General features: G+C 32.9%; 1 pseudogene; it reads right to left on the reverse strand.

The window, feature by feature from the left end:
- LOC149567278 (uncharacterized) lies at positions 1-25,881 on the reverse strand (annotated as a pseudogene).
- Positions 25,882-26,908: the final 1,027 nt, after the last annotated feature.

Raw genomic sequence — 26,908 nt, forward strand, 5'->3', positions numbered from 1 at the left:
CTATAGATTGACTAAGTGTGAGTCACTGATAGACAAATTGACCTTAATGTCAACAATTACTCCATATAATTGACTTAGGATATTGGTCTCACTAGATGGACTATCTATTGCCTTGCACATCTACATCATTATCATAATTATATTTTAAAAGTAAAGAAAGAAGATTTTCTTACTCTGCTATTTTAAGATGAGTGTATGACTTTTAATCACATGTTTTATGGGATAAGCTAGAAAGTTTTGAATAAAGTTAGAAGGGGTTGGATAATCTACTTCTATAGCTTCAAAATAAGCTCTACTCAACCAATATTTTACACCATTCACTTGGAGTATATAACTTCTTGTCCACTACCTCTCATGACTTCTTTATCACATTGAAGTAGTTTTTGCTCTTTCTATAAAATTCATAAATAAAAAATAATTCCTAAATCAAAAAATATAATGATGTAGATTCAAATCTAAATAATTGTAGATAAAGCTTAGTAACCAATATTTTGAGTTTGATCTTAAGAACTATAAATATATTGATAAGGAAATAAATAGGCTATTTTGTGTTTGTTTATGTAATCAACATTCTAAATCACATTCAATGACTTATGACTAAAAAAAGATGAAAATGAGAAAGGAATGAAAGAAAATGTAGATAAACTAGATCATTTTTAGACATCACACACTAAGGAATTTTGACTATGAAATAATTTTAAGCTAGAAATCAATTCTTTATATGGGATACTTAAACTATTAGATAAATCACTTTCTAAATGTGATCCAAAATCATATGGAGGAAATAAACACATTATAATCCAACACTATATTTCTATATACCATGGAAACTAACAACTCAAACAAAAACAATTGTTAAATACACTAAAGTTATTGGAAATAATGTTGCCAAAACTGGTTGGATCTATGATGAGATCAAAAGACAAAATAAGAGCTGATGAAGCCAATGCCCCAATTGTAATATGTGGGCACTTCCATCTAAACTAGGCACCTAGTTCACTATAAAATTATTTGATATATACACATATAAACATTGTTCATCATTGTAAAATTGAAACTCTTATCACAAAATAATTTTATAGTGAACTAGCAGCCTAGTTCAGATGGAAGTGCCCACATATTACAATTGGGCAATTGGCTTCATCAGCTCTTATTTTGTCTTTTGATCTCATCATAGATCCAACCAATTTTGGCAACATTATTTCCAATAACTTTAGTGTATTTCAATATAAAATTATTTGATATATACACATATAAACATTGTTCATCATTGTAAATTTGAAACTCTTATCACAAAAATTATTTAATAAAACTTACTTCTACCAAGAGATCCTCCAAACACAACTACTAGTGAATCATTTGCTATTAAATTCTTTTTCAAATCTATAATTAGTATATAGAAAAATTAGCAAAAACTTGACAAGAATTGAGATAGCCCATTGTGATGGCATTGTTGTAAGCTATTTCTTGACTCCCATATGGCATTGATTCTCCATATCAATGGTGCTAAAATTAATTTAAACCCATAATCAAATATGAAAAAATTCAAAAAATTCACAAAACTTGCTAAAGTAGCCTAGTTGCTCGATAAGGTAAGGAGCCAAGATAGAGTAGTGTTGAGTTTCTCAACACCAATAGAAATTGAGTTGCTTAGTCACCAAAGAGAGCTTGGTAGATAGGTATCTTGGCATGTGTAGAGATCAAGCTTCTCGGTTAATGGAATCTAAGGTACTCATCTCAAATGCAAGCTAAGTAATGCAGGGAGAATCAAAGGCATTTCAAAAAAATGTGTAAACAAACTTATTTATATCTCCTTCATTTTTCCAAAACTACTAACATGCACAATGAAATATATGAATAGAGACAAGATTAGAAATACAATAGATTGGATGTTTGCAAGTATTCTTGCTTTCTTTCTATTAACTGAATTAAACTGATATAAATCTAGAGAATGAACTACAAACCCTTCAAGAAAAAAAAAATCTAAAAAAACTTAAATCAAACTTACAACAATGTATTGCTGCATACAATGAACTTGGAGCAATCACTACTCATACAGGGAAAAACTTCACTTTCACAAAAAAAAAACCTTTGAAAGTTATCCACATATGTTGTTGTTGAGTGTGATAGAACTTTCTACTTCTGTTGTTGTATAGAACACTTCTCTCTTTTAGAATGTCTATGTTTTGACTAATGGAATGAAGGAACATTACCTCCTTTTGTCATTTTCTTGCTCACATATTTTCCCCCTCATTTTCAAAATTTGAACTCACCTACCCATATCAAATTTTATGTCTATTGGAGCTACAAACTATTAGACTTGGTAGCTGGGCACCTAGAAGGCTCACAAGACAACCAAAAAATTAAATATTCCAACACACTCCCTTTGCCCCAAGCTGACAAAAAAGGATCACTACTGATCCAAATAAACTATGCCAAGACTTCTTAGGCACACAAAACTTGCTATACCCAATGGTTTAGTAAAAAATTTCACTAGTTGCTACTCAGGCTTACAATATTCTATTTGAATTTATCCTTTTCCACTAACTCTCTAATGAAATGATATCTAATCTCTATGTACTTTCTTCTGCAATGGAAAACTAGATTCTTTGTCAATGAAATTGAGGAAATGTTCTCACAAAAGATTATGGTTCCATCCTCTTGCTTTTCATTCAAATCTATAAAGATTTTTCTTAGCCAAATAGATTGACATGTTATTCTATTTACTACTATATATTCAACCTCTATTGTAGACTGAGCAACAATAGGTTTCTCTTGGATGCCCATGAATTGCACCTGAACCCATATGAAACATATAAATAGAAGTGTTCTTCCTCTTATCTAAACTTCTAGTCCAATCATTATCAGTGTAACCAATTAGCCTAAATTCATTATCAATAGTATACAAAATGCCAAATCCCTTGGTACCATTCACATACCTTAGAATCATCTTTCCTACTTGTTAATGGGAATCCTTTGTAGCTTACATGAATCTAGAAATTAGGCTTACTACATGCATCATATCAAGTTGATTTATTTTCTAACACATCAAGCTTCCAACCATACTTTTATACAAAGTTGGATTCACATTGTTGCTACAATCTTCCTTACTCAACTTCAAACCTATGGCTACTGGTGTTGAGGTCATCTTACTATTTTTCATTTGGAATCTCTCTAACATCTAATTTGCATATTTTCCTTAAGAGATAAAGATGGTATCATGCATTTTTTTAAACTTCTATACCTAGAAAGTATTTCAAGAGACCCAAGTTTGTCATCTCAAATTCACTCTTCATGGCCTCTTTGAACTCACCAATTAGGAAATAGATCATTTCTAGTGAAAATTAAGTCATCTACATACAAGACAACAATCAAAACCTTACCATTTTCTACCTTGATGTAGAGAGTGGGCTCACCATTGCTCTTGTTAAAGCCATTACTCATCAAATATGAGTCAATCTTGCTATACCATGCCTGTGGAGCTTGCTTGAGCCCATAAAGAGCTCTCTTCAACCTATACACCTTGTGTTCCTCACCTAGAACTTCATAATTAGGTGGCTGCTCCACATACAACTCATCTTTTAACACTTCACTCAAGAAGGAAAACTTGAAAAACTTCACATCCATTTGACATACCTTCTATTTGTGTGGGGCTGCAATTTCTATGACAACACACATAGTTTCCATTCTTGCAACTGGGACATAAGTCTCATCATAATCTCTACCATACTATTGTTTGTACCGATTGACCACTAATTGTGTCTTATGCCTATCTATCTTTCATTCAACATTGCATTTGCTCTTATACACCCATTTAACTTTAATTACTTATTTCTTGGAAAGTAAAATAGTTAACTCCCATATTTCATTTCTCTCTATAGCATCTATTTCCTCATCCATGGCATTGCACCATTTCTTTTCTTTCATGGCTTCTTCAAAATAGATTGGACCACTATGAGAAAATAATGCAAAATTAACACTCTCATCATAGTCTTCATCATACCTTTCAACTTGGTATATCTCCCTTAGATTTAGTCTTTCTTGGCAATAAGGAGACAATAGTGGGATCAAAAAATTTAGTACTATTGTTGCTACTATTTTGCATACCAATTTAGAGCTATCTAGAACTACTAGGAGTTGATTTACTGCATGTTTGAAAATTGCTTGCCTTTTTGTCTCTATTTAGAGCTATCTATATATGTTGCTTCTTTATTTTGTTGATCACCAACCTCATCTTCTTCATCAATAGTTGGTACTTTACTTGTTGTGCTTGAAGATTCATCCATCGAGTCATCCCATGATTGATTTTCAAGAAACTTCATATATCTTGAAAAGATGATCTTCTTGGTGACTGGATTAGACAATCTATAGGCCTTTGATTTGGAACTATAACCTATGAAGATGCATTTCACACCCTTTGTAACGCCCTACTAAGGAACCCAAAAGAAATTAACATAAAGTTTCATTAAGTTTGTCAAACATTTTTTATATAAAGATAATAACAACAAGAGATAAAATAGTACAAATCACATACATACAACCATTATAAACATATTACATCTCTTAAGTGTCCCATGAAATTGAATCACATATATAATTTTTATTAATATTAAATTTGATACATAACAAATGCACATCATAAATAGAGCACAAGTACAAATCTAATAATATACAATTCTATAAGATGTCACTTGGCATAACTAGATAATCCTCCACTATACAAGTCACAGGGTATTAAAAGATCAAAGAATATACATCATTAAAAAATACATCCATCTCATAAGATCTCTGATAATCAAATATAATACCACAAAATATAACCATCCAATAAAAATACAAGATCAAAAAGAAAGAAACAACTGCACAAGCACACCCAACATCGGCATCCAGTTGTTGAATCTCAATGATATAAGTCAAAAGCACTACCACCTTGTGGAACCTAAATGGCCTACTCCTAACATGCTAAAAAAATAGTCTCAAGTCCCATACAGATATCACTCCAAAAGTCATAACTATCATCTAAGTCAACAAAATCCTGGTAGCAATCTATCTCAAAGGGTACCAAGACACAAGAATCATCTAATCCTAGAGGCAACAAAGACATGTAGGAAATCTATTATATAAGTGGGAAAGTTTCATCACATGAGCCAACTCTAAGGTTACCCTGGTATCCTCTCTAGACTCTGACCCCCTAGTGTCTCTATGCGGCATCAGTATCCTTTTGTACAAACAAGACATAATAATGAAGCAAGGTCATAACCAAGCATCCTCTCTACTCCCATCCTAGCCTATACTAGCACTCATGGCATGGGCATGGAAAAACATTGACTCTTATTAATTCATTTTACTCTCATTTAATGAAATTTTATAATTAAAACAACTTACAATGGGTTGCCCAGGCAGGCTCTTTAGGGCTTCAGCCTCCATTGCAAGCCACTTCCCAACATACACATAGATTACCTACCTTAGGCTCATAAAAGTACAATTCATAAAATCACAATCTTCACCTCAATCCTTTATAAGAGATTGGAAAGAACCTATAGATAAAACATAGTATTCACCGCAATCCTTAACAAGCAATTGGAAAGCACCTAAAGACTAATCACAATAATCACCTTAGTCCTAAACAACAAATTAGAAAGCACCAAAAGATAATCGATTGAAAACTCTAAAGTTATAACAAGAAAGTCACAATCATCACCATAGTTTTATACAAACAACTGGAAATCACTAACAAACCCTTTTAGATCAAAACTCATCATTAATAACATGTAACACATCACCATGGTTGGGCATAAAATATCATATACAAATCATCATCATAGAACAAAAAACCCCAAGCCTCTACTAAACATTCTGATTGGTCAATGAACTAAGTCAACCCCAAACCCAACATAAGGAAACCATACATCAAAGCAAGTGTAGTTTCATAGATTTTATTTGGTTTGAAAAATATAAGATTTCAATTTAAAACAAAATTCTTGTTTTCATTTTTCAATTAACAGATTTTTTAAGTTCCTTTTTTTTTGAATTAAAAAAATATCACACTCAATTTAAAACTATTTTCTTAAATATGATTTGAAATCCATTTATCTATTATTTAAGTATATAAATATTTTCTTTGAAATAAACCAAGTAAATAATACTTTATAAAACAAGAAACCATGAATTTTAATATTATTATTATATAATAATAATATAATTATTTATTACAATATTTATTAAATTATTAATAAAATAATATGTATATTATATTATTAATAATAAATATTAAATAAAATAAAATACTTAATATATTTTTTAATTGGTACTTTCAAAAACTATATATATATATATATACACACACACACACTTAAGTATTATTATATATATATATCAATTTACATAATAGTTCTGATAGGAAAAATATGAACAACCAATCAAATTTTGATCTCTTTTCCCAATGCTACTTGAATCAAAATATGAATCTCTAAACTTACAAAACAAGGGTTTCCAATCTTCAATTTATTTACAGATATTTTTGAAATGAAGAATGATAAATTCACAAACAAGGGTTTGAACCCAATTAAATTCTAAAAACAATTACATTCAGACATAAAGAAGAAGAAAAATTCAAAGAAAGAAACCATTGTGCAAAACCCACAAGATCATACCTGGATCTAATGCTAAACAAATGGATGCATGGAGCTCACAACCAAATTCCTTTTCTTTTGAAAACCCTCTTCTTGAAAATTGGCTCCTCCAAATTTGTGTGTGCAGAAATGAGCTCTAATTTCTTAATAAAGATCTTTCTCCCTCTTAGGGTTTCGGTTTTGCAATCATGTGAAACCTTTTTCTTAATTATTTTATTATATTTTAATTTCATGTGCAAGATTTTGCATTTTAATTGAATTAAACTTTATTAAATTAATTCTTTCTCTCTCTTATTAAATCACAAGATGTTTTTAAATAAAATATATATTAATTTAACTAATAATGATATTTAGAATTTATTATAAAAATAAAACTCCTAAATAAATTATTATAAAATTAAATATATATAATTACGCCAAAATTAGAACTTTAATTAAATATTTAAATTTAATTCTTTTAGTTAATTAATTTCACAACTAATTAAATATTGATTTTTATTTATAAAATTATTATTAAATTAAATCATTAAATGCTCTTTTAATTTGATTTAATTATCACTGCAAATCACAACATACCCACAAAACTAAATACAAAGTTCTAATTTAAAGAATTGAGTACTAGATCAGACTCAAGGGTCAAAATCACAAATTCACGTCACTTAATGAATTCAGAAGGGTAAATCTTAGATACTTTTTCTACTTTCTAGTACAATTGTCTTAAGGTTAGGATTTGGATAAGAATTATATCCGCTCTTTTACCATTGAGATACTGTGACAGGGCACACTCATCCTAGCAATTCAGGAAAGTCAATGCTCGATACTTGCAATCTACATAAAATTCAAGCATGTACATACAAATATAATCTAAACTAAACAAACAATGGTGGGAAGTGGTGTACCATGTAGATCTCGACTAGTAGGTGACTACGACTCCCTCCCTCAACCACCTTAGAAATGCCAAACATAAAGTAATTTAACATATAAGTACACCATACACATGCAGGTATGGGGTAAGTAAGCATAGAAACTACATATAAATCATCCATCTAACTATCATCATGAAAACTAAAATCACCATATGAACATACATATATAATCATTGAAAGAATAACCATAAACACTTGAAATAACCATGTATCAAGTAGCTCATCAAATATATAACCAAGTCTAAAAAATATCTAAATCAAATTAGGTAACCAAGTACCACATAACATGAAAGATAAACTAAGGGTAGGCATTACATCCACCCCCTTAGACTTAGGCTTACTCCTAGAAGTTTGCAAGAAAGATAAAACTCTAAGACTCACTATGCGGGTCCCATTGGACCCTTACCCCTTATAGGAGGATAAGACTCCACTGAAAACACTTTCTATGATCTACCCATATCTCCAACCATGGGTTCTGAAGCTGTAGGTCTATGATTCGAGAACTATTACTTCCATTGTGAAAAATGGGACAACTTGTGTTTAGGTTGTCTACATGAAATTCAAAACTCCTTTGCACTCTAGGTGAACTGGATTATTGAAAAATACCCCCACTAGCAAAATAATAAGTACTTTGCGATGGTTAGTCATACTCATTATGCTTATTGCACTGAGAGTACTGAGAATCCCTAGAGTATGAACTACCATCACCACTCCATGCTATCCTGGATAAGATCCTCCTTGTTGATTCTACTGATATCCTCTAGAAGAAGAAGGCTTCCTACTACTACCCACTCCCTGGTTACCTTTCGACCCTGATGCTACAAGTTCTCCTGTAAAACCACCATGTCGCAAGGTGACATTTTTCTCTACACAGATAGCCTAATATACTGCATCCTTGAGGATTTTAGGTTGGAAAACATTTACACCCCTAATGAGATGGTTGTTGAAACCCTGAATAAAGTGTTGAACCATCAATGGTGAACTACCACTAGTTCTTGCATAAGGCATGAGCTCATAGAATTTTGGCTCATACTCTACCACAATCAAGGTACACTACCTTAGATCATGGAACTCATCTACCCTCTTTTGGTGCCATTCCTATGGTAGCAAGAATTCATGAAAGTTCTCAAAGAATAACTCCAATGTAATGGTGTTCATGTTCATCCCCTGTTTCTTCTCCTCAATGTTCCACCATGTAGCCCCAAAGAGCTCTAGGTGGGTGATGGCATACCTCTCTTTGACATTAGAGTCAAAGTCCTACATTGAAAAACATCTATCTAGAGAAATTAACCACTGCTTTTCCACATATCCTATACCAACCGCATTGAAGGGTTTGATCTTGGACCTATATAGGTCCTTCACCTAAGTAGCCTTAACTAGTCTCTTTTTATCAATATGGAGGTCTCTTTGAGGACTCTTGGATCTCTTCCTTTCCTCATTCCTAGCATGATGCAATCCCTCCTGATTAGCACCCCTTGGAGGAGGTAGGTTCTCTAAGATCATCCTCATAATCTGTCTCAAATTAGTCTCCTCTAAGTTAGTATGCTCTTCCTTATAGCTCTCTTCCCTATCCTCCTCCTAAATAGTACTATCTCTAGTAGTTAGAAGAGGACTATCAAGTCTACCTCTCCCACAACCTCTAACTTTTCTTCCACTGTGACCCCTAATAGTGGATCTAGTCTTAGATACCATCTTCCGACAACACCTAAGAAAGAACACAAAAATCACTCACAAAGTCAACAAAGGCATATCACCTTAAAACACAATCATAAGAAAAACATGTTTGAAATCTAACTCAAAAATTATTCAATTTTTGCCTTTTTCTATGTTTCAAGAAATCAAGTCTATAGTTTCAAGTGTTCAAGTTGTAATAGATACATAAAATCTTTAAGTTTCATTTCACCTTAACTAGTTGACAACTACTGGCATTTCAATATACCTAGAGCTCCCAATATAGAAACTCACACCTGATACCAAATGGAATGCCTCGCCAAGGAATCCAAAAGAAATTAATCTAAATTTTCACTAAGTTTTTCAAACATTTTATTTTAAAGATGATAACAAAAAGAGATAAAATAGCAGAAGCAATAACTCACATACATATAACCATCATGTATAGATTACATCTCTTAAGGGTCCTATGACACTAAATCACATATATAAGTTTTATTAATATTAAATTTGATACATAACAAATGTGCATCATAGATAGAACATTACAAGTATGAATCTAATAATATATAATTATATAACATGCCACTTGGCATAACTAGAATGCATAATCATCTTATACAAGTCATAGGGTATGAAAAGCTCAAAAAATATACATCATCTCATAAGATCTATGATAATCAAATATAATAGCACCATCCAAAGAAAATAAAAAATCAAAAAGAAAGGAACAACTACACAAGCACACCCAACATCAACATCTAGTTATTGGATCTCAATGAGTAAAAAGCACACATGACCTCATGTAACTTGAATAGCCCACTCTCACTTTGTTGAGGAGATAGTCTCAATTCCCATATGAATATCAATACACAAGTCATAACCATCATCTAGGTCAAGGAAATCCTGATAGTAATCTATATCAAAGGGTACCAAGACACAAGTATAATCTAATCCTAGAGGCAACAAAGACACCTAAGAAATCTACTATGTAAGTGGGCAAGTGTCATCACATGAGCCAACTCTAAGGTTATCCTAGTAGTCTCTCTAGACTCTGACCCCCCAGTGTCTCTATGTGGCATCAGTATCCTTTCATATAGACAAGGCATACTAACAAAGCAAGGTCACAACCAAGCATCCTCTCTACTCCCATCCTAGCCTGTACTAGCACTCAAGGCATGGGAAAGGAAAAACACTAACTCTTATTAATTCATTTTACTCTCATTTAATGAAATGTTATCACTTATTAAAACAGCTTATAATGGGTTACCCAAGAAGCCTCTTTAGGGCTTTGACCTCCATTGCAAGCCACTTCCCAACATACACACAAATTACCTACCCTGGGCTCATAAAATTATAAGTCATAAAATCACAATTTCCACCTCAATCCTTTATAAGAGAATGGAAAGAATCTATAGATAAAACATAGTATTCACCTCAATCCTTTACAAGCAACTAGAAAGAACTTAAAGACCAATCACAATAATCACCTCAGTCCTATACAAGCAACTGGAAAACACCAAAAGATAATCGATCAAAAACTTAAAGCTTGCAACAAGAAAGTCACAATCATCACCTTAGTTCTATACAAGCAACTGGAAAGAACTAACAAACACTTGATCAAAACTCATCATAGAAAACATGTGACACATCACCATGGTTGGGTATAAGAGATCATATACAAAACATCATCATAGAACAAAAACCCCCAAGCCTCTGGTAAATATCCTGACTAGTCAACGAACTAAGTCAACCCCAAATCCAACAAAAGGAAACCATACATCAAAGCAAGCATGGTTTCAAAGATTTGTTTGGTTTGAAAAATATAAGATTGTAAATTGTTTTCATTTTTCAATTAATAGATTTGTTAAGTTCCTTTTTTTGGATAAACAAAATATCACCCTCAATTTAATACTACTCTCTTAAATATGATTCAAAATCCATTTATCTATTTTCTAAGTATATAAATATTTCCTTTGAAATTAAATAAGTAAATAATAATTTATTTTTAAAAATTGAATTTAATAATATTATTATTATTTAATAATAATAATATAATTATTTATTATAATATTTATGATATTATTAATATGATAAAATATATTATATTATTACTAATAAATATTAAATAATATAAAATACTTATTAACTATTAATTTAAATAATAATAATGTTAATTATTTAAATATAATTTAAAACTATTAAAAAATAATAATCATATATGATTTAATAACATCACAACCCCTATTAAGGGGAGGCCGCTTCTAGCCTAACTCCTTTGGTAGCTCATTGCCTTAGCAACATATGCTACCTATGCAACGCTTGTTGCCTTGGCTTGGCAACGTCTGCTACTTTGGCAGCTTGCCATTACAACCGATTGTGGGGGGGGGGGAGGGGGCGGGGGAGGGGGGCGTAGTTCCCAGCCCCTCCTCTCATTTTTTATTTAATATATTTTTTATAATATGTTTCATAAAAAACATAATACAATTGCCCCCATTAAAATTGCTAAACCTATTTTTTTAATTGGTAGTTTCAAAAACTATATATATATATATATATATATATATATATATATATATATATATATATATATATATATATATATATATATATATATATATATATATATATATATATATATATATATATATATATATATATATATATATATATATATATATATATATATATATATATATATATATATATATATATATATATATATCAATTTACATAATAGTTATGATAGGAAAAATACGAACAAACAATTGAATTTTTAATATCAAATGTTGATCTCTTTTCCAACCCCTACTCAAATCAAAATATGCATCTCTTAACTTACAAAAAAAGGGTTTCCAATCTTCAACTCATTTATAGATGTTTCTAAAATGAAGAACAATAAATTCACAAACAAGGGTTTCAACCTAATTAAATTTTGAAAACAATTCCATCTAGACACGAAGAAGACACATATTTCAAAGAAAGAAACTATTGTGCAAAACCCACAAGATACTACTTGGATCTTATGCTAAAAAAAAGATGCACGAAGCTCGCAAGCAAATTCCTTTTCTTTCGAAAACCATCTTCTTAGAAATTGGTTCCTCCAAATCTATGTGTGCATAAATGCACTCTAATTTCTTAATAAAGAGTTTTTTCCCTCTTAGGGTTTTGGTTTTACAACCATGCAAACTTTTTACTTAATTATTTTATTATATTTTAATTTTATGTGCATGATTTTGCATTTTAATTAAAATAAGCTTTATTAAATTAATTATTTCTCTCTCTTATTAAATCACAAGATGTTTTTATATAAAATATTTATTAATTTAACTAATAATGATATTTAGAATTTATTATAAAAATGAAACTCCTAAATAAATTATTAGTAAATTGAATAAATATAGTTACGCCAAAATTAGAACTTTAATTAAATCTTTAAATTTAATTCTTTTATTTAATTAATTTTATAATTATATATTGATTTTTCTTTATAAATTTTTCATTAAATTAAATCATTAAATACTCTTTTAATTTGATTTAATTATCACCAAAAATCACAACAAGCCAATAAAACTAAATACGGAAACCCAATTTAAAGAATAGGGTACTAGATCAGACTTAAGGGTCAAAATCATGAATTCACATCACTTGAAAAATTTAGAAGGGTAAAATGCAGATACTTGTCCTACTTTCGAGGAAAATTGGCTTAGGATTAGGATTTGGACTCAAGAATTATCTCCCCTCTTTTACCATTGAGATACTGCGATAGGGCATGCTCATCATGGCAATTCAAGGAATTCAATACCTAATAATTGCAATCTGCATAAACTTTGAGCATGTACATACACATATAATCTAAACTAATTAGTCAATGTTGGGAAGTGGTACATCATGTAGATCCTGACTAACAAGTGACTACGACTCCCTCCCTCAACCATATAAAAAATGTCAAACATAAAGTAAAACATACAAGTACACCATACACATGCAAGTATGGGATAAGTAACCTTAGAAATTGCATATTAATCATCCATCTAACTATCATCATGAAATAACTAAAATCACTATATGAACATACATATATCATCATCAAAATAATAACCATATATCAAGTAGCTCATCAAATATATAACTGAGTCTGAAAAAATCTAAATTAAATCGAGTAACCAAGTACCAAAATCATAAAAAATAATCATAAAATTGGCCTAAAAGAGTTCTGCAACATAACATGAAAATTAAACTAGGGGTAGGCATTAAACCCTTGTCATCCAACTTTTTTATTTTCTCCTTTGGCACTTGTGCATATGCTACACACCCAAATACTCTAAAGTGCTCAATTGTCCATCTATGTCTTGCCCATGCCTCAATGGTAATCTTGTCACACATTGCCTTCACTGGACACCAATTTTAAATATATTGTTGTTGCTACAACCTATCCCCAATATTCAGTTTGGAGTCCCTTCACTTGCATCATGTTCCTTTCCATCTCAACAATGGTTCTATTCTTCCTCTCAGCCACTCCATTTTACTCTAGAGTATAGCTAGTTGTAAGCTCCTTCTTGATGCCATTTTTTCTACAAAAAATTACAAAAGAATTGGAGGTATACTCCCCTCCTCTATCTAACCTTAGGACTTTTACATAATGTTCACATTCCTTTTCAGCCCAGGCTTTAAATTCAACAAACTTATCAAATGCGTTAGATTTTCTTTTCAAAAAATACACCCATGTCCTATGACTAAAATCATCTAGGACTATCGTAAAATTAGTACTTCCTCTAATAGAAGTAGTTTTCATACACTAGCTAAATTAGAATGGACCAGCTCTAATGGTTCCCTTGACCATCTAGAATTACTAGAATAAATGGAAAGCCTATGTTGCTTACCCAAAATACAAGCCTCACACTTGTCACATGACTCTACAATATTAGGAAAACCATCTACAATTCTTTTCTTGGATAATAAATCTAAACCAACAAAACCAATCTGTTCATACCTGAGATGCCATAGCTTGGAGGGGTCTTCAATCACACTTTTTAGAGATGATTTCTAATGTACTGCTATACATGCATGCTTGGGAGGTGCAACAACAATTTTAGAAGAGAAAAAAGTCTCTATCCTCAAGGGGAACATCTGGTGCCTTATCATTTGAATAGCTACTAGAATCTTCTTACTCCCATATTTTTCATGAATGGCACACTTATCATTTTCCATCAGTACCTTGTAACCATTTTGAATAAGCTATCTAACACTCATTAGATTTTGCTTCATGCTTAGGGAAAAATAAACATTTTAGATTTGTCTCTTCTCACTTTTCTTGGTGTGGACCATTATGGATCTTTTTCCCACAATAGTAATGGTTCCATTGTTTCCCATTCTAATTTTAGATTTGAAATTCTTATCAATAAATGAAAATATAATTTCATTACCACTCATGTGGTTATTGTAATTACTATCCAAATACCATACCTTGGGGCTTCCTTCTTCACCAATGTTGCATATGATGAAGGCTATGGGATTGTGTACTTCACCCACATTCACATCAGCCACATTTGCATTTTACCTTGACTAATCACCTTAATTTGTCTAGCATTCACTTGTATAATGCCCAAATTTATGGCAATAACAACATTCTACATTACTCTTGTTAGAGTTGTTATTCTTCTTACTCTTCTAGAGTTATTTTGAGAGTTTCTTGCTCCCTCTTGATTCCTTGTTCATCCTGAGCTTTCTCCTCTAGCATTCCTTTGTCTAGATTTTTCACAACATCTACCTCTAGAGCCTCTATCAGAGCCATTTCTTCCTCTCCCCCTGCCTCTTGTATTGGACTCAGCTTTGAAAGCTTTCTTTTGAGAAGATGCTATAGATCTATCAATCTGATGCTCATGGGTTTGAAGTGTACCCATCAACTCGTCCATTGTCAAAGTAATGAGGTATGTTGCCTCTTCAATGATCATCATAAGATTATCATACTTTGGAGGAAAACTCTCAAAATATTTTTCACTGTTCTCTTCTCCTTATAATCTTCTCCATTTGATTTCAATTGGTTTATCAAACCAAAGATCATTGAGCTAAAGTCTACAATAGACTCATTATCCTTTATTTGAAGGTTCTCAAGCTCTATTCAAATTATCTATAGGATCACTACACAAACTTTATTAGTCCTTTTGAAATTCATCTCAAGGATATCCCATGCTTCTTGTTGGTGTTTAAAACTACTGAACAATAAAATTCTCAATACCAAAGTGATAATACTCACATAATCTAAGGATTAGTCATTTCCTATTAACAATTACATGTGCAAACCACTTGGACCCAACTTCAACAAAATCAAGGATGGTTTTCTCCTCTTTAGGCTCTATAGAACCAAGGTGGGTATACCTAGGGATGATTCAAATGCATACTGTTATATGAGAATTATATTAGTTTCATTTTGATTCTCATCTTCTATCTTCAGACACATACATAGCTTATTCATTTCTTGACATACTTTGGAGGAAAACTCCTCAAAATATTTTCCACTATTCTCTTCTCCTTATAATCTTCTCCATTTGATTTTAATTGGTTTATCAAACTAGAGATCCTTGAGGTAATGTCTACAATAGACTCATTATCCTTTATTTGAAGGTTCTCAAACTCCATTCAAATCATCCATATGATCACTACACAGACTTTATTAGTCCCTTTGAAATTCATCTCAAGGATATCCCATGCTTCCTATTGGTGTTTAAAACTACTGAACAATAAAATGCTTAATACCAAAGTGATAATACTCACATAATCTAAGGATTAGTCATTTCCTATTAACAATTACATTTGCAAACCACTTGGACCCAACTTCAACAATCAACAAAACCAAAGATGGTTTTCTACTCTTTAGGCTTTGCAAAACCAAGGTGGGTATACCTAGGAATGATTCAAATGCATACTATTGTATGATAATTATATTAGTTTCATTCTAATTGTCATCTTCTATCTTCAAACACATACACAATTTATTCATTTCTTGACATTCTCTAATTCATATACATCCCTCATAAGCAGATTTGGTCACAATTCTCCATGAGTTTACAAATATTTTTGTAAATAGCAAATACCTAAGACTCAAAAAATAGATATAAATGAGTACTGACTAGCATTTATAACCTTGAACGAAATGGAATGAAAATGATTTTGATTTTAGACTGGATGCTTATTCATGATCTATCTATTTGCAGACTAGATTAACTAGATCAGTGCCTATTCCATTGGGATGCAGAGTCTACTCTAATTTATAGATCTGATTTGTTGCCTTACAAAAAATATTATTAGTAATTCTTACTAAAATTCATTCTTACAAACATCCTTTTATTACCATAGCAATCCCATCAAATTCACTAAAGCCTTTACTTAATACATTGAATTAATAGCAATAATGAACTGGCATACAACCTAAGTGAATTGCATTCAATTGGACAAGCTTTACTCACACAATATCAAAATAACTAGGTGATAACAAAAGAGACAAAATTCAACAAGAACATATATGGGAGCAGCCCAATTTTGTATTAATTTTATTTGAAAATTGTATACAATTGTAGTAAAACTCAGAATGACTCTAAAATGACTCATATGCCTTAAGCACTTCTTCAAATTTGGCATTGAGTTCCAAGAATCTATCCTATTTTTGTCCAGTCACCACATTCCCAAATTTCACCACTTCTAAAGCCATTCCAAAAAAATTTTAACTACTTACTTCACCAACCCTATATACTGTAAGAGCACCAGTATGTTATGCACTAGAAATTTCCTTTAACCTAGTCTTGTCTCTCTTCTCAATTGACCAGATTACTAGGGCTTGGTGATCATCACTGAGTTTAACTCCCCTATGTGCCTATAGTATCCCTTCTTCAATTTTATACTATACATCTTTTTCTTTCCTAAGTCAAAGATCATAGCATTACCTATGTCTCAGTTAGGCAAAATTAGGACCCCTGACTGCTTAACTAATTGCCTCCTAACCTCAGGTGTGAACTAGGAAAAATCACTCAAAATTTTGGCTTTTACCTCTTCCTTAATAACATAGTCTGGTTTTTCAGGTTGTTCTGCTTTTATTTTCTCACATGTTTTCTCAAATTTTCCTATGTTCTTTCTCCACAAAAAATGTGCAAATGCCCTAGATTTAACAAAAATTTTATCATCAATAAATTTCTATAAAGCTTGAGCTATAATTGGGTCTATCTCCTTACCTTGATAATCAGAAATTGTAAGGTCTAAGGAGGGTATAGGATGCTCTTGAGGCACTCCTCTTTCCATGTCTATAGTGGTAACAATTACATCCCCTTCTCCACCAATCTATCTTAGCTGCTTCCTTAAGGATGCTTCATCATCTATTCTGATTGGGTTCTAGCTTAGGGAGTACTCTTCTACATGAGAAGAGGATACTTGTTCCAACTTCTACCTCTTTGGGGCACTAGCTACAAGTGGGCTCTCTAGTGTTGGTCTTCTTTGAGGGGGACCTATTGTATGTTCTAAATTATCACATACCCAACCCTCTTTTTAAATGTATATTGACTGGGAGCAACTATCATTCTGTTGTTTATTCTTCTATGTACCTCTGCAACTCTATTAGGATAGGATTTAACATATGTAGCCTTCTTCTCATTCATTATTTGCATTATTGTAGCAAAGTTATTCATCAACACATTCATTTTGGCTCCCCAATATTTCTTATCTTTTAAAGGATCATAATTAGAGTCAAATGCATTGATGAATTCCAAAACTTTGTTGAATACTATCCACTTTTCTTTCCTAACCTCCTACTCCTATGAAGAGAAAATATTTCTGATAATATATTCAAGAAAGTATACTTGTTACATCATACGAGCAACTTTTGTTCTTTCTCTCAAAAGATCATAAAATCCCTCTGGATCAATATATCTTTCATAGGACTCTGTCATGTTGTATCTATCCAAAAATAAATTGAGGTGCCTCCATCCCTTTTTTACAAAAAAAAAAATTATGGGCCACAGTGACTACTAGGAAAAAGGTACCTTTTTTAGTCATTTCTCTCTCCTCTATGGTTTTGATCTGCCACAATAGTTTAGCTATCCCTATCTTTAATGGTCCATGGAAAGGTAGTACATGAGGTTTTCCAAAAAAAAAATACACTCTTATCACTGTAGAAACGTTATATGGGATTATATCCCCCCAATTGTGACTAACCAAGAGTCCTTTTGCATGATCCTTGGGTCTAATTAATTCCAACAATGACTGTGGGATTCTAGGGCTATCCCCTCTCAAAAGAAACCTGAGTCTGGATGCAAAATACCTATGAAACCTTACATAGCCAGCATTCCTAGCCTCCCCAGTCATATCAACACTCCACAATTGGACTAGATTCTTTTCTCCATCCCTTGTCAATTCTAGTTCCATACCTTTAGAGAAAAAGGTAACTCCCTTAAATAGACATATGTGCATGAGCAATGAGTACCAACAAAAGGGTTGTTTTAGCTTTCCTTGTGATATTCCTACCAAACCATTATGAATTTCTTGTGCAAGAAAAGTGGCAGAATCAAGAATACTGCTCATTCTAAATTGTAATGTATGAGCCATGATAAGAACAATAAAACCTTTGATGTTTTCCTCCTCGTCCATCCCAAAGGGTGAAGTATAATGCTTGAGCCCCGGGATTGAAATATTTCATCATTAATGGCTCTTGAGTATTGGTTGTAACCAAGGGTGATGTACCAATCCTGGAAAAATGTTGTTGTAGAGGCCCTATCCATAGGTACATTCTTTGTGCATCATACCTTGCCTAAAGGTCATCCATGTCAATGATCTCATGCACAAGATGGTTAGGGTTAAGGTTGAAAACTTCCCTAATCAGTTCAAGAGAAACCTTAAAAAGATTTTCTCCAACATAATTCTTTACACATCTAGTAAGATGATCATACTTCTTAGCCAAATCAGCAAGTAGATCACTGTCAAAGAAAACCCTAGGGACTACTAATTTCCCAATGTCGAATTCCCAGACATTGCTCAAAGGGGTATCTAGGTTTCTCTCAGAAAATCATTTTAAAAATAATTCCAGTCCTCCCATAGAAACCTGGGCATCTCTTACCCAATTAGCTCTATCATAAAAACCCTTTGCTACAACTAACCTAGGGTTCTTTGGAATAAGCTCTCTCCCCTTAGTTATTTCATTTACAGATAGTGGAAATTGTTCAAGAAAGTCATCATGTATAGACCTCTTAAGGTAATTAGTTTGAATAGATAATTCCTTTCATGGAGGCATTTTTGAAGATTTTAAACTTTCACGACACCAATTTCTTAATTTTTACAAGTTGTAGATCACTTACTCGCTGAATTGTGCCTCTTTTCTATAGAATCTTCACTAAAATTCATTGAATCACCTAGTAAAATTATGTGCCCTAGCTCCAAAAAGTCTTTGTGCTCTGATGACCTTTTACAATTTTGTGATTCAATAATGGTGGCTTCATGAATTATATTCATGCATTGACATCACACGAATGAGCTCTAAGAAACATTAACTTCCATTAGCCAGTATTTCCATGTTGCTTTAAAATTTGAATCTTATTCATTGATTTTAGTAGATCAGATGGCCCTAATTCAAAAAAGTAGAATTGCTTTATAGCTTTAAAGATAAGGCCACGTGTCGAAAAAGTGCTTCCCCGCATTGCTTAAACTTCTTGCATTTTGATAATGCAGGTAAGTGTCGATCGTTGATCTACCTTTAGATCAATGGTCATGAAAAATAAAATAATTTTATAGCAATATGTGAAAAAATGTAATACAACTAGCATAATAATTCTTCCAACCCATCACACCTCAGCCCACCTTGGTTATAGTTGGTCCCACTTTGCCACATGTCACATTATCGCTTCCTTGCATTGCTTAAAATCCTTGCATTTTGATAATGTAGGTAAGTGCCAACCCTTGATCTTAGTAGGATTGACAATCATACCATTTTGTTCTACCATAACACCCAATCAATTGTATCAACGAATAGAAAATCTCCATGTGAAGTTGTACATTCTGACAAAGTCAGGTTCCTTATTATCTTTTGAAAAGGTGGGTCTCTGATGTCACATTTTCCATGCGTCAGGCTAGTGCTTTCCTACTTTATCTAATCAGTAAGCACTTTCAAAATGCGAGCAAGCACCAGTTATCGATCTTTGAAAGATCAACAATGGAATAGCTTAAACCCATTTGACAATCTAAGATAAAAAAAGATGACATCAATGAGGACACATGTCAGTAAGAACTTACCTACTTTATTTATCTATCATGCAACTTCACCAAGTGAGAATGTGTTATCCATTGATTAAATCAAGATCAACGGTGGAGCCAAGCAATGTTAATGGAAACCATGTTAATAAAAATAGCTTATGGAATTTTGACACTTGTGATACAGAAGGAGAACCGTTGTTAGCAATGCTAGTTTATCTTGTGACACTAACATCATCATGGACAGGTGTCCACAAGGCACTTCCCCACATTATTTAAATCTCTTACATCTTGAAAGTGCAGGCAAGCGCTGGCCTTTGATCTTGCACAAATTAAAAATCACACAAACTTGTACCCTTATATTTTTCAGTTACCTATCTTGTCCAATAGGATATCACCTTTTAAACAAGCATGCTCTGACAAGTCTAATAGTGGCATAGATTGCAGTATTAATTTTGAGAATTTCTACGCCCATGACATCATTTGTAACTTGGCATATATGTGTCACATTCCACCAATGAATGTGCTCCAATTTAGCAAGGCTTTACAACCTAGCATGACTTAGCATCCTCCTCAAAGCTTGGTCCCACTATGCCACACGATGCATTGGTGCTTGCCCACATTGCTTAAAATTCATGCATGTTTGTAATGCAGGGAAGCGCTATCCATCAATCTTACCAAGATTGATGGTGAATCAAAATCGCAAATCATTAGGATCTAGTCAGCATTGTCAACCAATGAAAAACTTGTTGTAGGCTCCAATTCATCTAACAACTACCACAAGAGAACATCATTACTACCTTCTGATAAAGTGGGTCCATGACATCACTATGTGCTACATGTCTTGTTGGCGCTTCCCCACTTTGTGTAACTATCATGCATTTTGATAATGTAGGGAAGCGCTCTCCGTCAATCTTACTAAGATCAACCATGCATCATAATTGATGAAAGAGTGATAATTTCATTAAGCAGCCAACCAATAACATCGCAAAAAAATTGAACATGCACTGACAAGTCTGATAGTCTATGGACTTTGTGGTGTACTAAGGTTCCAACGTTAGCAAGAGCTAGGTGTCAAAAAGGTGCTTGCCTACAATACTTAAAGTTCTTGCACATCCTTAATGTAGGAAAGCACTAGCCTTTAATCTTATCAAGATTGACAACTGATCAAAATCTCACTACAATTAAGGTTTTTAAATAAAACAATTCAAAATAGTAATTGTGACTAAAGTTGGGTTAGCAAGGGTTTATAATGTAAAAATATATAATAAACCTTGCAACATAAAACTTCTTTAGGGAAAATTTATCCTACCAAAATCCTTTTGAAATATTGCCTTTAGAAAAGTCTGAGAGCTAGAGAAAAATTAAATAAGGCCTTAGGGTTTCTCATGAATCTTACCTAGGGTCTTGGTCAAAATTCAAGACTTTCAAAACACACACTTAGGGTATTTCACTGCTAAATGCAACAAAGGAAGAATGGTGAAAAACTAGGCCAACACTTCCTTTGAATAATTGTTATCTTAGGAAAATTTACTTTTTTCATAGCTACCTCGGCAAGCATAAAACTTTTGCATCCCTTCTTCTTGACTCCTTCGATTGAGTCTTTTGATGGTTGGTGAGGGAATCATATTGTGATGGGTTAGTTACATCATTGAACCCATTTACCACAAAATCCCACAAGTTATTTGTGTTGGAAACAATCAAGACTAGCTAGGTTACTGAGAGGAGAGGGGTGAATCAGTAACCTCAAAAACTTTAAATAAATTCATTACTTAATCCATTCATCATTCATTCATCTAATCTATTGTATGCATGAGAAAGATAAACATTTATAACACATGAACACAGAATTTTGGTGACCCAGAAACCTTCCAAATAGAAAGTAAAATTGGGGTGGGGATGATACCCATAAAACTTCGCTACTACAATATGAAGTTAGCCTATTAGGGCTTACATTGATCACTTCTGATGATCTGCCCGGTTAAGAGCAATTTGGACTGCTAGATCCACCTTGTTAGAGGATTTACAAACATACAATGAAGTATGCACTCTGTTAGGAGATTTATACGGAGACTATTAAGTCTACCCTATTAAAGGATTTACAAAACTGATTTACCTGTTAGGATGAAACAATGGATCTACTTACAACTTGATTGCTGATTAGATCCTTGAAGTACAATTCACCTCTTGTGACTCATGAATCTTTACTGCTCCTTGTAGACCTTTTTGAATACTCTGCTCTGCTGCTGATTCACATTTATTCTTCTCAAAGCATTACATGTCAATTCCTTGATACATACATTCATATATCACACATTGAAAATGATATAATACATTACATATATACCATTCCAATAATTACAATTGCAAGGTTGGCCAAAAAACAAGCAAACAAAATATTACTGAGTCGGCCAAATAGTAGAAAACTTGAGTTCTTCAAGCTAACTTGGTGACCTTCTAATACTCGGCATCCACTGCATTACTTGGCATCATCATGCACTCTATAGAAGTAGAAGCTCAGTCCATACTAATCACATAATGTAGCTTGGAAATTGATAACCATTGGAGACTCGGTAGATATAGTGTCACTCGGTAAAAATTGAATCCTTTGTTTACCTTTCTTTCACTTAATAAACACTACACTTCCATCATTCGGTAAACACTAGCTTCCATCACTCAAAATGATGACTCAGTAGACACTGTGAAGCTCAGTGAACACTGTAGGCTCGGTAGATACTGTTGGACTACATACTCAGTTGATAGCTTCAGGAATGCTCGATGTGAACTGCTAGACTGCACACTCACTTTGTAGCTTCAAGAATGCTCGGTGTGAACTACTTAAGTGGTTAACCTACAAGATAACCATTGAATGCTCAATATACACTATAGACTGAGTGATGAGCACAGTAATCATTCAGATTCGAATAAGTGTTGTCACTAATGATAAATACAATATGATGCCAACAATCTCCCCCTTTGGCATTAGTGACAAAAAAAACACTTATGAGCCAAACATTATGTATACTGACATATTGGATTTTATTTTTCAAAATTGATCTTTGTAAACCTATTGTATATACATTTCTTACATGTCTTTACATATCTCCCCCATACATATGGCATGGTATATACATAGATTATCACTGTACATATATCAATCTATTATATTCTCCCTTGTTTTCTCCATTATCTCTTACTCCTCTTGACTTTTACTATCTCTTACTCACAATAATCTCCCCCTTTTTTGATAATAATGCCAAAGGTAACCATACTTATACAGAGACACCAAAATGTGAGAAAAACTCAAAATGTACCTTAAGAATAAGAGCTAATGTCTTATCCTAGTTCTCTTGCAAAATTTTGTAGATATGAAGTGCAACCTGGACTTTTGCTGATAGTTCTATCATTTGATCTACAACTAAAAAATTGTTATCATGGATCAATGCTTTTGAATAAGCAATGTGCTTCTGCATTGTGTCCATGATAGGAAGGATCATGTTCTGGATGTCTATTAGTGTAGACTAGATCCTTGCTTCATCTCTCAAGAGTTCTGCCTACGTGTCTGATAGGAATCTAATCTTTATGTGATGTGCAGAGCTTGAACTGGGGTCAAGCTACAACTTTTGAACATAGGCCTTCAGATCCTCATCAATTTTATTCAATTTTACCTTTATTTCTTTTGTGTGCTCGGTAACATCACATAGCTTGGCAAAAAGGGATGTTACATTTGTAAAAGAATTTTCAAGATTAGCCAAAATTGTAGAAAGTTATGTCTGCTCAATGGCTATTTGCTGAGCAATATGCTCGAGCACTTTATTGTCAAACTTTTTCTCTACCTTTTCTATAAGCTTCTCTTGGCCAGAAGTGTCCTCTTTGAACTTTTGTACGGCCTCCTCTAATTGTAACAGAATGTGCTCAGATGAATCCACATCAACACCTATTGCCTTAATAATTATATTTTTAGCATTTTCAATTATAGTAAATTCTCTATCTCTCTCATCTCTATGTTATTTCTACCTTGCTCTTTTCTCTAAAAGCTAACTAACTGGTCTCATTTCATCAACTATGGCAGAATCCATATCTATCTTAGATATAATAATTTCCTTGTCTAAGTTTATATCCTCATCAATTGCCTTTCCAATGAGCAGAAGTTTTAGTGGAGTCTTTGGTTTTACTTCAGTGCTTACTTCCTTGGATTTAGAAACAAAAATAATAGTTGATGAAGTTGGACTAGCAGAAAAACCTTGAATTGATCCAACTAGAGGAAAACTAAGAGGGGTACTAACTATATCCAAAATTGATGTGCTTCCCAAAAATGAAGTATCAATAGGTAATGTACCAACTACAATATTTACAACTAAAGTACTAACTGGGACAAAAATTGGTACAATTGAAGCTATGGATAACAAAACTATAGAACACACTGGCAAACTTATTGTACATGTTGCAATAGATGACTCAGGAGCTAATAAAGAGGGTTGCAGCTCAGTAGATGAAGTGCTTGACACTTCCATTGAAGATACTTGTAGTTGGAGGTGATAGGTGAGGATTGAGCTATTGATGCGGCAATTATGCTCACAATCTCACTTGCAGAAGCTATTTCCATAGTAGATGTAATAGTCTTTGGTGGAGAGTGAGGAAGGGATGCAATAACTTCTGCTACAATTTTTACTAGATCTTCTTCATCCTTGTCTTCCTCTTCAACTTCATCATCATCCTATAGTGCCTAATAGTCCTCAACATCAAAAGTGACACATGGAGCATTATCTTCTTCATCATTGTCACTTTCATCATCATCATCTTTGATTTCTACAAGATCATTACTTGGCTTATGCAGATGATAGATGTTCTTCCACATTTATGTAGCATCCTTAACTACACGCTCAATATCTTTTATCAAAATTAAACAAGTATGAAACCTGATTGTCATCTTGTTTTCATTCTTCTTCATTGCTTCCTTTACCTCTGCATTGGTAAGGCTCGATAGCAACTATCTCAAAGATTGTTCATATATATCTTTTACAGTTTGCATAGTTGATTCCCATCTAGGTTACAATCTTGCTAGTAACTCATTAGAAATTTGAGAGGCAATTTGATCAGAGGAATATTTCCAGTACTAGCTCCTCAATTTGCATTTTCTTAGCATCTGTTCTAGTTTCATATTTTAAAGCCTTGAAGTTTGAGATGCTTGTACCTTCTTCCATTTGTTTCAATCTTTCTTGGAAGGTGAGAGGGGGCTTACTGAATACAACTTCACTACCTCCTTTCTTCTTTGATCTTTTGGTAAACACAGTTGTGGAGGCTTTGGGTGGCTTGGTAATGATTACCTTGCCCTTCTTTCTGACTGGCTCTGCCTCTTTCTTAGATTCATCCTCTTCTGATTCTTGCTCCTCTTCTTCATCTTCACCTTGTCCCTCAGTAATCATTAAGGGCCTGGTAGCATTTTTTAACTTGGCAACCTTTCTCTTGCCTTTATTAATTGCTTGAAGAAGTTTGATTTCCAATTCTATTCTAGCCTTTGCCTCATCATATGTTCCAAAAATTGGTTTCTTTGGATCTACTGGCTCATTCACCAGTGCTTCAATAATATCCCTGGTTTCATCAATATTGACCTCATAAGGAAGAGGTTTCACCCATGCAACTTGGGGCCTAACTACTTGAATGTATACTCTATCACAATCAACCATAAAGCATACATCATCTTTGTAGTCTTCAACCAATTTTGGTGGAATTTGAAACCTATTATTCTTTCTTTCTTTAAAATCTTCAAAATAATTATCCATGATGCTATCAAAGTTTATACCCATTTCTACTACAAACTCATTTATCTGATATAGAATAGGAATATCTTTTCTCCACACAAAAGTTCCTTTGGATGGAAAGAATTTTTTTACATAGAAGAAAAGACATGTCAATAAAGAACCAAATTTGTAAGGGTTGTTCTTTGACCAAGTTTAGTGCATGTATAACATCTTATTGTTGTATCTCTTTTTCTCAAGTGATGCCTTGAACAGTCTTTGCCAATGTGTCCATATTCTCCACAATAATGACATCTGCACCAGGTATTGTAATCCCATCCAAATATTGCCTTAACAAGTTGTTCAGCTAGATTGAATGATTTTGATCTACATTGGAATGCCTTGTGACCATGCTTCTTGCATTTGTGACATTTACCTTCAAATTTTGGTTTTTTCTTGCATTCATTAGCTTTGTGACCATGTTGATTGCAGTTGTAGCATTTTCCATTGAATTTTTTTTTTCCATTACTCCAACATTTGTTTGATGTATGACCTAACTTACCACAATGATTGCAATGAAGTTTTTGATTCCTTTGAGCACCTTGTTTGAAAGATTCACCTTCTTCATCATATCCAAGTCCTGCTTTACCCTTTTGTCTATGAAGATTTTGCTCATTTTGTTGATTTAATTGGTTTGTATCTTCTTGAGACTTCA

This window comes from Cupressus sempervirens, chromosome 3 (genome assembly GCF_028749045.1).
Source record: "Cupressus sempervirens isolate cs-2001-9-10 chromosome 3, ASM2874904v1, whole genome shotgun sequence".
Taxonomy (NCBI): domain Eukaryota; kingdom Viridiplantae; phylum Streptophyta; class Pinopsida; order Cupressales; family Cupressaceae; genus Cupressus; species Cupressus sempervirens.